At 46.4% G+C, this 11280-nt stretch overlaps 1 pseudogene; it reads right to left on the reverse strand.

Moving 5' to 3' along the window:
* Positions 1 to 612: 612 nt before the first annotated feature.
* Positions 613 to 8851, reverse strand: LOC140255508 (endogenous retrovirus group V member 2 Env polyprotein-like; annotated as a pseudogene).
* Between the last annotated feature and the right edge of the window lie 2429 nt (positions 8852 to 11280).

Below are 11280 nucleotides of genomic sequence, written 5' to 3' on the forward strand. Positions count from 1 at the left end.
GGGAAAAGGGAATGAGATGATCTGGCACCCTGTCCTGTTGCATCTCAAATTGACGTGCGGAATCAGACTCTATAACCAGGATTAGGTTATAAAGCAGGTATGTGTTTATTCAGCGCTGGGCACATGGGGGATCGCTCCTCCTAGCATGTGCACCGATGGACAGAAGCGTTAGCAAGTTATAGAGCAAGCGTGTACATATTCATAACATATCCATTGTTTTTCCGGGAACTCATTTACATGCTGTCCCTCCTACTGACGCGTGCGCAGTCCGTAGTGGGGGTCTCGCTCCGGTGGTCGTTGGGATGAAGTCAGTAGTCTTCCTCAGGTTACTTTGACCCAGTTCCTCTACTCAATCAGTCAAAGCCAATTTCTTTGGCTACCTTTCCCTTATGCATACCCCCAACGGTATTGTCTTAACTATGGACCCAGCTGTATTGTCCCAGCTGTGTTATCCCAACTGTATTATAACTAAAGCAAAGTCGACATGTCCCACTAGTCCTTTTCTTCTAACATTCCCCAAAGCCTAGGATACTTAATCTTCATGAAAGGCCCCTATTTACCTAATTCTTACTTTCAATTCCCCCCTTTTCTTGAATCTAGCAAAATCTTTTGCTAAATGATTCCATTTCTAGAAAGAGAATTTCTAAAATAACTTCCATTTTCCATCTTCTGCCGTAATCTATGCCTCTTCCAATCCTCATAGCTATTTCTGTATCTTTGCAAAGCCACATCCCACACTGTGACATTATACACACCAAAACAAGCAAGGCCAATATTGCAACACAAGTCAGAAACAATTATTTTAACCAGGTAAAATTGGGGAGCCAATCAGTTCACTTTTCCAGCAACTCTGTAAAACCAAGGGAAGTGTCGTCTAATGAAACTTGATGGAGCACTTTAGCACATTCCCACATAGTCTGTAAATCCATCTCTACTCTTTGTGTCTCGTCTACGTAAGCACAGCAACTCTGATTTATGATTACACAAACTCCCCCTTCTTTTGCTGTTATTAAGTCCAGCACCATCCTATTCTGCAGTACTACCTTACTTAACGTTGAAACTTCTACTTATAGCGCTTGTATTGCATCAATAGTTGATTTCTATTATCTTTAACGTAGCTGAAATATTAATGATTGCAAAGCTATGAAAGGCAGTTGGCCTGTCTATAAGGGGGTTATTTACATGCTTCACCCTCTTCCAAGGAGTTCTTAATATCCCAGGAGGGAGAATCATGTTGTTGTACCAAATATCCCCCTATGCAGTGTCCCCTCCAGTTCACTTGGTCAAGTCTTTCTTGCCTGTCCATCACCACAAAGCCACCACAACCCTGGTCCCAAGGGGCACTTTTCTGACCCGTGATATTATAGCAAGGGTCATTTTTCCCACTTTGTCTGGGGCTTTCAAGATTACAAAACTGTACTCCATCTCGTAGGGACACATTAAATTCCCCTACGCTTACCGGTTTACCTATGCCATATCTCCTAAGCATTGCAATGTTATGTTTTGCCCAGAATTGTAACTCAAACTGAGGTCCCTTTGTTTCTGAGGTTATAATCTCATTCATACACTTACGTTTACCTCCTGCTCCTTTCCACAGTGTCCAATTAGTGGATGGAATCCCATTTTGAGGGAGTTCCGTTCCTCCATCCCTTGACAAGGCTGTACATACACAGCAATCTGAAATATTCATAATTCGAGTAAGATTTTCCATCATTTGTATAAATGCATTATCCTGCCAAGCTAAAGCAGCTCCTATATACATATACTAAAAACTAATACGTTCATGTTTTCTTCTTAAGTCTAAGCTTAAGAGGTTCTTTCTCTTCAACATTCCACCATGGTTGGGCAGCCTTCTTCAGGGGAGTGTGATGTATCCACAGGATCAGTCCTTCCACCTTAGCCGCTGTATGTGTAGTCAGTAACACTTTGTAGGGCCCTTCCCACTTCAGTTCTGTATTGGTTGTTAATATACAGATGGTAGCAAATGTACAGAAGGAAAAAGTAAAGGAAAACTCACCAGTGGTGGTGCCTTGGCTGAAGAAGCTGGGGCAGTCCGCACTGGTGAGCAACCTCCAAGAGATTCTGCCTCTGTGGGAGTCAGCCCTTAAATGAGGTCTCAGAGGGGATGGAGTCAAGCCCCACCCCTTCAGGTAGCACAGCTACATCACTCTCACCTGTGCTCCCACAGCTGACCCCATACTTGCCTCAGCTGATTAATCAGAGGTTCAGGCTGTGATTACCAATCTCCCATACAGGTTCCAAAGGTGAATAATCATGTACTGGCCCATCCAGGCCCTGTGCTCTAGTACCAAATACCACTCTTTCAATTCTCTTTATTTGCCTTGTTAGGCTGATCACATATTTGTTCAGCGCCTCATCCCCCACTTGTGTGGAAATTCCCTGTTGTACTGCATAGGGTCGCCCATAGACAATTTCATACGGGCTTAATCCTTCCTTGGTTCGGGGTTTAGTTAAGAGATTGTTCCTGGCACCCCGAACCTTGGAATTATTTCGTGTAACAGAACCTTTGTTACTTCCCTAGCCTTGTTAGTTTGGCAAGGGTATGCCTCAGGCCATCCTGAAAAGGTATCTGTTAAAACCAAAATGTATCTATACCCCCCTTTTCTTGGGAGCTTGGAAAAATCCACCTGCCATTGTTGTCCTGGACAATTTCCTCTTCCTATTTGCCCTAACTGAACCTTATGGCCTGTTTTAGGATTATTTTGTAAACAAACTTCACATGGCTGGGTCCCTTGCCTGATGGTAGTATACAAATTACAAGTGACCTGGTAAACAAAACATCCAGGATCTCCCCAGAGGGGACATATATTATAATTGCTCCAGGACTGAAATTTATCTTTTATAGCATCAGGGCCAGATCCACCATTTAAGGAAGCAGACATGCATGTGGAGAGTCTTATCTCACCGGGATATGGACTGGGACTGCAACTTGAGCCATGTAAGATATTCTTAACAAAAAGGGTTCTCACTTTAAGCTTCTGTGCAGGAAGAGACACATCTATGAAACTTATAATACTGTTTCTGATAAACACTTAAAAACGTATCAGAAATAATCAGGTAATATTTGGGGGGTGGGATTTTAATCACATCTGACATTCTGTTTATTATGAAGAAACCAGGAGGTCATCTTTACTGGAGATACTTTACCTGAAACCATAAGCGTGCAATAGCAGAGTTTGTATGGCTGGGAAAGCCCCATAAATGCACATACAGCTCTGCCTGGCTGCTCCTGGCCAGCCTGGGCTCCCCTCTCACCCTAAGCCAGTGCGTAGAGACCATAAGGGACCTCAGCTTGCTGCTGGGAAGGGAGAGCAGAACCAAGAAAGTCCGTGTGACTTCCCTGTCTCCCACATATCTCATCCCTACTACAGACCCACAGGACCGCACCAGTGCAGAACTCACACCCTCCGGTGCCTTCCTCTGTGCAGCAAATAGAAGCTTCATCACTTATTGCTGCCTCAGAAACAGAGAAGAAAACTTGGCCTCGTGAAAGCGGCTGTCCCTGACTTCTAAGATAGACACAAGGCGTATTTGCAAAGAGTGCTCCTTCCTATGGCCATCCAAACACAGTGTCTGAGGGAGTACTTATAGCCAGACGTGTGAGATCAAAAGAATTGGGCAAACAAAGGCTCCAACAGAAAGAAATATATATATAAATAAATAGGAGACACTTGCAAGAGCTGAACACAGCTGAAAACAGAATGAAATCAAAGATAAATAGGTTCCTGTGCAGCTGTATACAGCAAGAGACCAGCCAGGGCCTCTGAGCAGTGCCAAGATGGTGTGTGGAAGGGGATGAGCAACAAGTACTTGCTGGCTCTTCCCCTGGTAGCTCACCTCTGTCTCAGCAGAGTCCAGTTGCAATGCAAAGCTGCAATGCGATTAAACAGAAAATCACGTAGGAGGAGAATCCCTCCCAAACTCCGACACAGATTGCACCGTACCTCTGAAGTTACACTACTTTGTTCATTCTGAAAACTAGAAGAGAAACTTTGTTCTACTTCTTTAATTCTATTTATTTTAATTTGGCATTTGACTAGAAAGAGAGAAAGAGAGCAAGGCCTGAATTCATGACTTCCAAGCTCATAAAGGACAGAGATAAACAATGTTACCAGAACTCCTGTTGCTGACTGCAACAGTAGCTGTGCTCACACAGCAAAGCAAAGGAAACAATGTCACTGAGAGCACACAGGCTGGCTGAGAAGTAATCTCTGAAGCTAATGCAGAGCACAGCAAGCAAAGCATGCTGAACTGAGATACACACGAAAAATAAGATGAGCAGCAAACAGAGGAATGGACATATTGCAGGCATTGTGTTTCCCAGAGCAGGACCCCTTACAGGTCACGCACACAGGGGCTACGTGCTCTGCAAGAATCTGCCTTGACGCTGATGGTTCTTATCTACGCGCTGCTGTGATGTCTGGTGGTTCTGGTTTGCAGTTCATAAAAGCAGGAACGCTGAGAGCAACGTTTTATTTGTAACCTGTCGCGTTCCTGTTTTCCCACTGAAAAAGCCCAAAAAATACATGACGTCATTTTAGTGGGGGAAATTGCAACGTCGAATCTTCTTTATGCACTTTCACTATCTTTCTTTCTTCTTGTTTCTTTCAAACAACTTCTGTTACATGAACTACTGTGAAAAATATCAAGAGAATAAAATTTAACAACTGTTATGAAATGCTCAGATAATAAATACAATGGACATACAGCTAAACATCGGTTAAATTGCACCGAAGGCCTGAAAAATATAGGAGAGAAGCTGAAATTCTGATTGCTTCTGTCTCAATTTGGCTAGCTCGCTCTATAGATTCACCGAGTCCAGGTTTATACAGCACAACCACCTAATCACGCCCTTTGAAACACAATGCGTATGGGATATTGTGCCACCCCAGTAATGATGGGTGATGAGCACAGTGTTCTTTAGCACAGTGTTTGCAGTGTTCAAAACTCTATTTATTCTTTTTGCAGAAGCCTCTTGACTTGCCACTCAAGATAGGATATGGCTCCTATTGATGTCTACACGTTGTCTAAGACTTGCTGAAGCACCAAACAGCCCAGGTTAGATGTAAGTTGAAAGACCATCATGGACAATATTTCATGGGAAAAGGGAATGAGATGATCTGGCACCCTGTCCTATTGCATCTCGTATGCCTCCAGTGACGCGGTTTCTGGTGTGCCCCTGGGATTGTCCCATTGACGGGCTGTTCTCACTATACAATCCCACTGCACTCAGCTGAAATCTATTCAGTGCACTCAACGGAGCTCATCCAGGTGCCTAAGCACAGGGATCTAGTTGAGATTCCCTAGTTCCATTAGGAGTGTACTGGTTGGGGCTGGGATAGAGCCAGTTTACACATGATGAGCCCTGCTTTCCTGAACGTGGCTGAACATCTGCCCACCTATGGGAAGCACCGAATGACTTGCTGACTTCATCTCATGAGTTTTACCCTTCTGTTTCTCTTCCCCCAATCCATATTGGGTGGGTAAATGAGTGGCTGTGTGAAGCTGAGCTGCCTCTGGGTTAGCCCACAAGGGGTGTTTGACTGTGTTTCAGCAACTCCATGGAGCCCAGTGGGTTCTGGTTTTGACTTTATTCCAGTTTGTACTTCCAAGAGTATAATGTCATCACTGAGTGCCATGGACCTACTTCTGGCATGTAGGGTAATTCTGGAGGGGCTGTACAGAGGATTTTAAAAGGGTAATGATACTCTGGACTCTGCGACCATTAAGTCTCCAGACATCTCTTCTAACCAACGTCTCAGTGAGCCTATGGACCTGGTTTACCCAGTCCTAAAATGCAGAGGATTTTTGAATCCCTTTGTTAAGCCTGCTCTGTTCTTGAGTTGAACCAGAAACCAGTATTCATGTTCTTCAGGACGCTTCTGTGTGAGCCTGGGTTGGTTCATCCATTCCCCAGACCGGTTCCATATGTAAAGGGTGCAGCAGACCCTCCGGGCCACATGACCACCAGTATCCCAACTATTCTTTAACTGTGCCAAAATATATGGGGTCTTACACCAAGAAACTGCTTAATCTCATTGTTTCAATGAAAAGATGTGTGGACTTCAAACTGAGAATATGTTTAAGTGTTTTTCAGAACAGTGAAAATAATGAAATAGTTTTTCTTTCTTTGCATCAGACCAACACACTTGTTCTGAGCTCAGCAAAGCCTTCCCAATTATGACAACTGAATGAATTCCCCTATCCCGCCTCACTACTTTGCTCCTCTGCTTTAGCTCCAAGTCAATGAGAGAGACAGCAGTTGCAAGCGGGGCAAATGGGGCATGGATGGGACCTTATTCTTCCTGCCATGAGAACAGCTGCATTAGCAGTAATACAACAGAAAGGCCCAGAATAGGAGAATTACATTTCGGTTATCCTTTTCACCTGACAATTTAATTGCAGAACAGAATGAAAGAACCGGACATAATTGAGTGGACATCCGGCTTTGTACTTGTCTTTATAATATCTGATAACTATATGTTTTGGAGAAGGCATTGTTGGATTCTCAGTAGGCTCATTCATTGCACAAGTGCATTTCTGAGTACTGAAATCAAATGCAGTCTTTCTATTTTTTCCTTCACTCTGTTACTCTGTAATACCCATCCTGCAACAACTCTTTTTAGCAGCTGGAGATGGACAAATCCCTGGCATGGGAGGCATTCATATCGGTGTAGTGCTGTCATTATAAGGATGCCACTGACAGAGGCAGATGGGGGCTCTGCCAGAGGAGAGCCACGTCTTACTTACCAGGATAGTCTCTGAGAACATACTTTGCTGACAGGGAAGCATGAATGAGAGAACACGAACCGTCCTTTGTCATTAATTGATTGATATTTGCACCAACATTTGAAAGACTGACTATCATTGTTATGTCCCAGAGGCCTTATCCAGAGACTTGCACTTGTTCACTCCTTCTAAATCAGGAGCCAAGATTCTCCCCACCCTTTGCCACTAAGGCTCTCTCTTCCCCTCCCCTCCCACACATACCCTTTGTTTGACCCCACTGTATGGGAGATTGGTAATCACAGCCTGAACCTCTGATTTATCAGCTGAGGCAAGTATGGGGTCAGCTGTGGGAGCACAGGTGAGAGTGATGTAGCTGTGCTCCCGGGAGGGGTGGAGCTTGACTCCATCCCCTCTGAGACCTCATTTAAGGGCTGACTCCCACTGGAGCAGTATCTCTTGGAGATCGCTCACCAGGGAGGACTGCCCCAGCTTCTTCAGCCAAGGCACCAGCATTGGTGAGATTTTCCTTTGCTTATTCATTTATACCTTCTGTACATTTTGTTACCATCTGTACATTAAAAACCAGTACAACCCACCAATACTACAAGAACTACTTAATTAACAACAGTTGTTAAATTTGTTTATGGACTGACCTTAAAATGCAGTTTAGCTGGACAGATAGGATGAAGCCAAATTGTTTTATATTTCAGTTAAGAAAAAAGCCTAGGTAGAGAGCAAAATGAGGGAAAATATATACTCCTGAAAGAAAGTGGAAGCAGAAAGAAATCCCAAAGCACAAGAAAAATACAAGAAAAACATCATTCCATTTCTATCAACCCTTGGCCTTATCCACACTGGCCATCCAATCTGCCTTATAATGAAGTCCTTATCATTGGACCCCAACAGCCACTGCTGAAGCTTGCAGGTTTTCAAGCCGAAGAGGAAAAAAGGGGGACACAGTCCATTGGAAGCTTGTATTTGAAAGCTTTTTATTGAAAGCAAAGAGCTCCGTTCACCCCCACCAATTTTCTTTGGCATTTGGAAGTTTGATCCAGCTTCTGACCAGAGATGCCTCGTGTCTGATGAGTACGGATTTGTGCTGGGCGCAGCAGCTGATGCTCTTTCTTTTTTTTTACTGCTCTTTCTTTTTTCCTCTCCTTTGCCAAAGTTCCCCTTCTTTCTTGTAGCTCCATTTCCAATCACCTTTTCCTTCCTTCAGTTTCTGACCCTCAGGATTTACCTACTAACTCACGTAGAAGGAGAGCAGCAAAATCTTACTCTAAACTTAAAAGAAAAATTGTTAGCTTTAGTTTGTCATTCTACGTGCAATGACTGTGGAAATCCTGTGAGGCAACTAAGACATTACCCAAATGGTTGTTACAATCCTATATAATTTGAAACCCAATTTGCACAAACAATATGGATGGGATCCATATTAGTTAGTTTTTTTTTTTCCTTTTTCAGAAACTTATGTAATGATTTTAGTCCCTCAGTCTTTTGGTACCTCAGTGATAACACTTCTCTGAGTCCAGAACGCTTCCCAAAGCATCCTGCTGCAGAAGCAAAACTGACAAAACATTTTTATTCCATTTCTCTGAAACAAAATGCAAAGCCAGAAGCAGATTATGGCACACTCTGAAGAGTGTCTGCACATTAGAGAAGAACCACGGCCCCATGGTGTGAGAATGGAAGAAGCTGAAGAAGCTCACCTGCTTCCTTCTGATAGGCTGGTTACTGGCAATGGGGAGAGCTGGTCTTTATTGTCCAACTGTCACAGGAACAGGCAGAAATCGTGAAGCACTTCTCACAAATACACACCCTGGCCAACCATGCACTCAATTAACTATAAAAATTCGTATTTTATTTGAACTGACTTATTGAAATATATGATTAATGTCTTTTTTAATTAGCTGTCCTTGTGCTCCCCTTGTGTAATCAGCTATATGTGTTCTGCCCCCCTCCCCACCATTGGAAAATACCCTTTTTTCCAACCTACAAAAAATTGTGTTGTCAGAAAAATACGGTAATTTGTCAAGGATTTCTGCATCACGACTCTCCACTCACTTGGTGCTGGAGCAACACTTCTGTCCAGGCTGTCCATTCGGGGCAAATGGCCACAGTACATGCACCAGTAGCCAAATTCCCAGCCAGAAGTTGAACAGTCTATTTGCATACGATGCAGGTACACAGTGTGATTACTGCATGTGCAATAAGCCTTACACTTTCAGAAACATCAGGTTCACAGTGCATGAACTCCCACAGTACTGTGCACCCAACTCCTTCAGACCTGCACAGGTATCTTTACGCATGGCCTGCAAGCAGAGAGCAGGCAGGTCAACTCTCCCACTGTATTTGACAGTGTGGGGGGAAAATAATAATAATAAAATAATAATAAAATAAAACAACCACACAACCACCTCTAGTAATTCCAAACCTAGCAGACAAGGCAGAGAAGTTGGGGAAGAAACTCTATGAAGAGATTTGGATTCATGTCTACGAAATCAGATTTAGTATTCATCTCTATGAATGTACTTTAGAGAGGTACGTATAATAACACCTTTCGGATCCTGAATGAAAATCATACTGGTAACATGCTGTTACAGCTCTGGTAGAGCACTGCTCAAAGACCCAAAAACATTTCTCTTCCCGGTGACCACAACGGGGTACATGGGTACCACACACCTTGTAGTGCTGTACCTGCCAACAGAAACTGAGAGAAAGAAGAAAGAAAAGGGGACAAAGTGGTTGAATCCATCTTAGGGAGAAACAGTTAAACGTGATGAGACCTGCTTCATGGGATGAGAGCAAATGCCTTCCAAAGGGAAGCACAAGTGACCACCAGGCCGTGCTTGGTCTCTACATGACCACCCTACGTAAACCAGTAACATAGACACATATTGAACCAAACTAAAGTGGAAGTACACGGGAACCCTGTAAATACCCAACCCCATCGTAACTGAGAAACAAAAAATAAGCCATGAAAGACAAAAAAAGACAAATCAGAAAATACTAATTGAGATCCAAGCTAAAAATTGGCAACTAAAAACGTTGATCTCGGTGTTTATGCCATTACAACGACAAAAAAACGTTGTTATCAGAATAAAATAAAGAACCACAAAAGAGACACAAAATAAATTTAAATAATATTTATTAAATTAATTGATGAATCAAATTGATGAATCAAATTGATGAATCAAATTGATGAATCAAATTGAAACAGAAAAAGGTTGACATGTTGATATCCATATACGGCACTAAATTCTAACCTCCGACGGGCGCAGAGTTCCCCCGACGCGCTCCCACCTCCCCCCTTGCTAGGGCGCGCGTCCCCCGCCGCGGGTCCCTCGGCGCGCTTCCACCTCTCCCATTGTCATGGCGCGCTTCCCCAGCCGAGGGTCCCCCGCCGCGCTTCCATCTCTCCCTTTGCCAAAGCGCGCGTCCTCCGCCGCTCGTCCACCGGCGCGCTTCCACCTCTCCCTGTGCTAAGGCGCGTGTCCCCGGCGCGCATCTCCCGGCGCGGGTCCACCTCTCCCTTTGCCAACGCACGCATCGACCGCCGCGGGACCCCGGCACGCGTCCCCCGGCGCAGATTCCCCTGCGCGCTTCCATCTCTCCCTTTCCTAAGGCGCGCGTCCCCCGCCGCGGGTCCTCCGGCGCGCGTTCCCCTCTAAAATCTAACCTCCGACCGGCGCAGAGTCCCCCTGCGCGCTTCCACCTGTCCCTTTGCCAAGGCGCGCGTCCCCCCGCGTTCGTCCCCCGCCGCGCATCCACCGCCGCGCTTCCATCTCTCCCTTAACCAAGGCGCGCGTCCCTCGCCGCGACTCCACCGCCGCTAGTGCACCGGCGCGCTTCCATCTCTCCCTTAACCAAGGCGCGCGTCCCCAGCCGCGGGTCCCCCGACGATCGTCCCCCGCCGCTTGTCCCACGGCGTTCGTCCCACGGCGAGGGTCCCCCGGCGCGCATCCCCCGGCGCGCTCCAACCTCTCCCTTTCCTAAGGCGCTCGTCCTCCGGCGCGCGTCCCCCGCCGCGCTTCCACCTCTGCCTGTGCTAAGGCGTGTCCCCCGATGATCGTCCCCCGCCGCCTGTCCTCCGGCGCGCTTCCACCTCTCCCTTTCCTAAGGCGCGCGTGCCCCGCCGCGCGTCCCACGGCGCTCGTCCACCGCCGCGCTTCCACCTCTCCCTTTGCTAAGGCGCTCGTCCCTCGCCGCGGGTCCCCCGGCGCGCTCCCACTTCTTCCTTTGCCAAGGGGCGCGTCCCCCGGCGATCGTCCCCCGCCGCGCGTCCCCCGCAGCCTGTCCACCGGCGCGTCTCCAACTCTCCCTTTGCAAAGGCGCTCGTCCCCCGGCGCGGGTCCCCTGAGCGCTTCCCCCGCCGATCGTCCTTCGCCGAGGGCTCCTCGCCGAAGGGTACCCGGAGCGATTCCACCTCTCCCTTTACCAAAGCGCGCGTCCCCCGCCACGCGTCCCCCGGCGCTCGTCCACCGGCGCGCTTCCACCTCTCCCTTTGTAAAGACGCGCGTCCCCCGTCGC

This window comes from Excalfactoria chinensis, chromosome 1, assembly GCF_039878825.1.
Source record: "Excalfactoria chinensis isolate bCotChi1 chromosome 1, bCotChi1.hap2, whole genome shotgun sequence".
NCBI lineage: Eukaryota > Metazoa > Chordata > Aves > Galliformes > Phasianidae > Excalfactoria > Excalfactoria chinensis.